The following is a 6,111-nucleotide window of genomic DNA, read 5'->3' as shown; positions in this document are numbered from 1 at the left end:
GTACTGATCCTTTCTCCATGTCTCTCTGTCCTTTCTTTGTTTCTCTGTCTGTAGGGCTCCCTTTAGTATCTCCAGTAGAGCAGTTCTCTTGTTAGCAAATTCTCTCAGCATTTGTTTGTCTGTGAAAAATTTAAGCTCTCCCTCAAATTTGAAGGAGAGTTTTGCTGGATAAAGTATTATTGGTTGGAAATTTTTTTCACTCAGAATTTTAAATATATCGTGCCACTGCCTTCTCGCCTCCATGGTGGCTGCTGAGTAGTCACTACTTAGTCTTATGCTGTTTCCTTTGTATGTGGTGAATTGCTTTTCTCTTGCTGCTTTCAGAACTTGCTCCTTCTCTTCTGTGTTTGACAGTGTGATCAGAATATGTCTCGGAGTGGGTTTATTTGGATTTATTCTATTTGGAGTTCGCTGAGCATTTATGATTTGTGTATTTATGTTGTTTAGAAGATTTGGGAAGTTTTCCCCAACAATTTCTTTGAATACTCTTCCTAGACCTTTACCCTTTTTCTCCCCTTCTGGGACACCAATGAGTCTTATATTCCGACGTTTCATATTATCTATCATATCCCTGAGGTCCATTTCGATTTTTTCAATTTTTTTCCCCATTCTTTCTTTTATGCTTTCATTTTCCATTCTGTCATCTTCCAGGTCACTGATTCATTGTTCAGCTTCCTCTAGTCTTGTACTATGAGTGTCCAGAATCTTTTTAATTTGGTCAACAGTTTCTTTAATTTCCATAAGATCATCCATTTTTTTATTTAGTCTTGCAATGTCTTCTTTATGCTCTTCTAGGGTCTTCTTGATATCCTTTGTATCCCATACTATGGTCTCATTGTTCATCTTTAGTTCTTTGATTAGCTGCTCTAGGTGCTGTGTCTCTTCTGGTCTTTTGATTTGGGTGCTTGGGCTTGGGTTATCCATATCGTCTGGTTTTTTCATATGCTTTATAATTTTCTGTTGTTTTTGGCCTCTTGGCATTTGCTGAAGTTGATAGGATTGTTTTAGGGTCTGTAGACCAATTGAAGTCCTTATCTCTAATTTATCAGATCTACAGCTTCGTGGAGTACACTTTCTCTAACTAACCAGCAGGTGGCGTCCACGAGCCACCTGTTCTCCACAAGCCAGTTCTCCCCTGCTTAGCCTTTTTGGTGAGTGGGGGAGTGAGTCTTTTGGGGTCCAATTGGTGTACCAAACTTGCGTGTGTAGTTGGTTTTGCCCGCCCTGTATATGGGGCGTGTTTCTGGGCAGTCAGGGAGTGGGGGTGGCTCTAACAATCAAATCTCCCTGGTGATCCTAGAGTTTTAAAGCTGCTGCAATAGTCTAATCCTTCAGTTCAGTCCTGCCACAGTTTGTCTCTGCCACTGACCCGGAAGTCCTTGGTATTGGTGTATGGCTCCTGAGACTTGCAAGTGGGCCCCTCTTCCAGGCTGTGCACCCTGGGTCCTCTGTTGAGGGATGACTGTGCTATGTCTCACGTGAGTGCCGTCCCCCCAGGGCAGTTCTGGGCTGCTGGGCTGTGTAGGGAGGCTCCCAGTCTGCTGAATTGATGGCTGAATGGGGCTTTGTTAATTCACACTGCTCCACCTTCCCAACTCTGGGACAATCAGCTGAGGTTGCAGGGAAGGCTAATGTCCACACCCAGTTTTGTGGTGTGTGCCTGTTATTTGAAGCCCTTCCGTCACACTGGGTTGTCTGGGGCAGCTCTGGGCTATGGGGCTGGCGACGGGCAGGAGTGTTTACTGTCCACCAGGATGATGGCTGTGAGCAGACACCCGCCTTTTCTTGGGAAGTTGTGGTGTTTAGTGAATTTTCTCAGCCACTGGATTATTGCCTTTTGTCTCAGAGCTCTCCTAGTTCTGCTCTTGTCTTGACCTGCCCAAATTGCAAGTCTTTGCAGCTTTCTGTATTGGGCTTCTTAGAGTAATTGTTTTAGAAAAAGAAAAAAGGGTTAAAAAAAAGGACCCTCCTCAGAGATCTAATGGGTTATTGAAATGCTAAGAGACAAAGCAATTAGGGCCATTAAGGAAAGGTCCACAGGGCAGAGAGATCAGCTTTTCTTCGGGATTTGCATATGACCCTCAGGGCCTGAGCTCTGCCCTTCCCCTTTCTATGTTCACCAGAACTCCAAAAATCCTCCGCTTTTATTTTGGAGTTTTTCGTGTTGTTTTTTCTATGCCTGTCTTCTCTCTGCTGGGCTGGCTGCTCTCAGATTCTCTGGTGTCTGGTCTCAGTCTGTCTACTGTTGGAGTTTGGATCAGTAGAATGAGTTTCTGATAAGGGCTGCCACTGCAGTTCTCCCTTCTCCTTCCCAGAGCTGACAGCCCCTCCTCCCACGGGACTGAGCCTGGCAGGGAGGGGTGCGGGTCCCCTGGCCGCAAAAACTTACAGATATCGCTGATCTCAGCAGTTCCACGTTTTCATGAGTGTTGTATGAAGTATGCCCAAAGTCAGATTGCTCTGTGGTGTCCAGTCCACGCAGTTCCTGGCTTTCTACCTTCTTTCCTGGAGGAGTAAGTAAAACACACAGCTCAGCAGTCCGCCATCTTGCCCCGCCTCCCTTCCCAAGTATTTTAAGCAGAAAATCAATCTAGTTGTTTTAGGTGTGGATGTATTATTTCCTAAAAAACATTCCCTATAAATCTTTCAAACCTTTTAGGACCAGTACCAAATTCAAGGTATTTATTCACTGTAAGGTTTCATGGAACATGGGAGTACAGAAATGTCAGTATAAGAGGAACCAAATATAAGGAAAACCACCCAAAGATGGAGGAAAGACAGCTCTGCAGCTCTGACACTGTACCTGTCAGTGGTAAATCATGTTTATGTGTTTCCATGGACATAAATGCTTAACTTCTCCAATAGAACTAGTTATTTTTGTTCTATGTTCAGCACGTTCTTTAATATTCAAAAGCTGATTAAATTTAAGTTTAGGGAGTGTGCCAGTTTGGATGTATTATGTCCCCCCAAATGCCATGCTCTTCGATGCAATCTTGGGGGGGGCATACATATTTAGTCTTGATTAGGCGAAATCTTTGGATTAGATTGTTTCCAAGGAGATGTGACACACCCAACAGTGGTGGTAACTTTGAGGAGATTATTTCCATGGAAGTCTGGCCCCACCCATTCAGTATGGGTCGTAATTAAATCACTGGAGACTTACAAAAGAGCTGATGAACAGAAGGAACTCAGGGCTGCAGCTGAGAGACATATTTTGAAGACAGCCATTGAAAGTAGATTTTTGCTACTCCAGAGTTTGCCTGGGAGAAACTAAGAGAATACCTCCAGATGCCGACGAGAGATGTCCTGGGAGAATGCCATTTTGAAACACAACCCAGGAGCAAAGGAAGAAGACACCAGCCACGTGCCTTCCCAGAGAACGGAGGTGTTCTAGATGCCATTGGCCATTCTTCTGTGAATGTTAATGTTAGAAACATTAACATAACCCTATTGTTGATGGCTCAGCTTGGACACTTTTATGGCCTTAAGACTGTAACTTTGTAACCAAGCAACCCCCCTTTATAAAAGCCAATCCATTTCTGGTGTTTTGCATAAGGGCAGCATTAGCAAACTGGAACATGGGTGAAGCATTAAAAAAAATTGTGGATGATGATCATTGAAGTATGAGATCAACTTCCTGGGTGGCAAGTCACGGCTCTCCAGAAGTAGGAAAAACATCAGATAGTGAAGAACCAGTACCTCGCTCCACATGCGTAATCAGGAAATCCTATGAAAGTCACAAGGTATTGCTATTCAGGGATTTAAATTAACTTCCTCATGGTAGAAGACAGTGTTTCCTGATGGAAGCAGAGTATGCCCACTCTCATTGAGACATACACATCCCTACTAATGCGGTACCACTTTAAGACAATTTAGAAAACCCAATTCAACTCCAGAAAATATAAATCTGGGATATGAATTTGAAGATACAAACAGCAGTTAATTGAGTGGTATCTGCCTGCAACAATCTTTTATTATTTTTCCTTTAAGGCTACAGAAAATATGCATATAAACAAAGCAATTAATTCTCATAATAAAAATGCCACACTACTAACAGCCAAGGTCTCCAGTCGATTCCATGGTGAATATACGTTGTATCACATTCTATTCCACAAGTATACTTTCTTGTGAGTCTTCAGGGTTAGGATCGATTTTTTCTGGAAATATCAGCTTCTCACAAATGGCCTCCTTTATTGGTAAATACTGTAATATTTCATCAGGTTTTGTGAAAAGGGAAGGTGAAATGTACCTTATATTAGCAATTTTGCTCTCTTGCGATGTATATTCTTGTAACCTGTAGGTCTTGTTGGCCTCATGGTAAAGTCTCATGTCATTCATCCTGATAAGCACCTCATAAATTCTCAAGAAAAACCATAACAGCCCGAAAAAGCTAGAAGGTATTACTCTGAATTTTCATACTCAGGCTTGAAACTCCGTGACATAAAGTTCATTCTCAAACAGGAGAACTTCATGAAAGAACTTAATCTGTTCTCTAGCTTTCAATTTCTCTTTATCTATAGGATCTGTTGTAGGTACAACCTTTAATTTAAGAGATTCTCTAAGTACTGTTCCCTTATAATCTGTTGTACAGGTCCAATCATATGGTTTAATAATGTCTTTGGAGTGTCCACCCTCTGTCCTGCTTTCCTGCCGCTCTTCAGCACAGGCTACTTTGTCCATTCCTTGGTAGCTGTTTACACATCTTAAGGCATCTGTAGCACTGAACTCAATCTCAAAGCCAGAGTCATGCTGGATTCTTTGTTTGCTCTCTCTCAGAAGTTTCTCATCAGGACTTCATCAGTTGCAGGACCCAAAGGTATTGCCCAAGGACTCTGACATGGTGATGAGAGCACTGGATTAAGTCCAGCTTTGTGTTGGCAGGAAGTGATCCTGATCAAATCACTTCCTCCCTCTCAGGACCTCAGTTCCTGCACCTCCTCACTCCTTGCTGCTGACACCTGCCAGGGCTGGGCTCAGGTTCTCTCATCTTTTTTTGTGGGGTGGCCTGGCTTCTGGCAGTGCTGAGTTCTATTGTTTCCAAACATCATTTCACGGAGAGATGGCATATGCAATTCATCAGCTAATTTCTCCACAATCCGCTAACTTCATGAACTGGGTCTTGGCGGCCGTCAGCTTCCAGGGCCCCGAAGAAGTCCTAGTGACTGCTCTGGAAGCCATAGGTCATAATGACCAAGACTCGGCCTGCGGGGCCATGGGGAACAGGCTCGAAAGCAAGCAGCAGGCACCCGGTCCTCAGCCTCCTTCCAGCCCAGCCCCCTCGTCTTCCGAACCGCTAGCATGCCCCGCCCTGCCCTGCCCCCGGCTCACCAGCCATAACAAAATCTTTTTCAGTGAAGACTTGCTGTACCAAATAATACCTCCTTCTTCTGCACCAGACTCCTTGCCTCTTTTCAAAATTTAGAATAGCAGATCCAGATGACCAGCAGTTTCTAAATTTGGGCTTTTCTGAGGTAAAAAAAGGTAGGATTCCATACTGATACATATGTTGCTCCTTTTTTCCCCTATCTCTACCCGAGGAACAAATTAAAATAATGGCTTGAGGGTCCCACTCTTTCTTGATTTTGTCACTCACTTATTTTACAATCAGTTTCTTAACCCCTGTGTCTTGGAGACTGAAAAACATCAGGATAATGTTTACTTGCTGCCTCTCTCATTGCAATGCTCTTTGGAAAAATGAGACAATGTCTATGGAGTTTCTTGAGAAACTGGTCCTTAAGTGTTCAGCCTCTGTCTTATTATAATTGCACCAGACACTCATTTTTGAGGCATTACCCAAACCGATTTGCATAATGTGTGTTCCTGAGTAAAGGAGAAGAATCCTTATGACTTTTTAGAATTAGTAGGTGTTATGTTCCGAGCCGTTCAAGAATTCACACAATGCAGCAAGTCAAAGTTTAAGTATAAAGTTTAAGATTTATTAGAGGAAGAAAGCAGGTGGGAGCCAGCAGAAAAGAAAAAAAAAGATAATGGCTCCTGCTCTCTATCTGACAGCAGCATTCTTTAACGAAGAAAGGAACCCACGTTGGGTGGGGTGTCTGCTGTGATGTTCTGTGCCTTGATTGGGTGAGTGCCTATCTAGTTTTGGGCTGA

The 6,111-nt window shown here is 43.3% G+C and overlaps 1 pseudogene; it reads right to left on the bottom strand.

Annotated features, from left to right (window-relative positions):
- Window positions 1–4,104: 4,104 nt before the first annotated feature.
- On the bottom strand, window positions 4,105–5,182 carry LOC119530812 (annotated as a pseudogene).
- Between the last annotated feature and the right edge of the window lie 929 nt (window positions 5,183–6,111).

This window comes from Choloepus didactylus, chromosome 4, assembly GCF_015220235.1.
Source record: "Choloepus didactylus isolate mChoDid1 chromosome 4, mChoDid1.pri, whole genome shotgun sequence".
Classification (NCBI taxonomy): Eukaryota; Metazoa; Chordata; class Mammalia; order Pilosa; family Megalonychidae; genus Choloepus; species Choloepus didactylus.
This window is presented reverse-complemented; position numbering and strand designations above follow the sequence as displayed.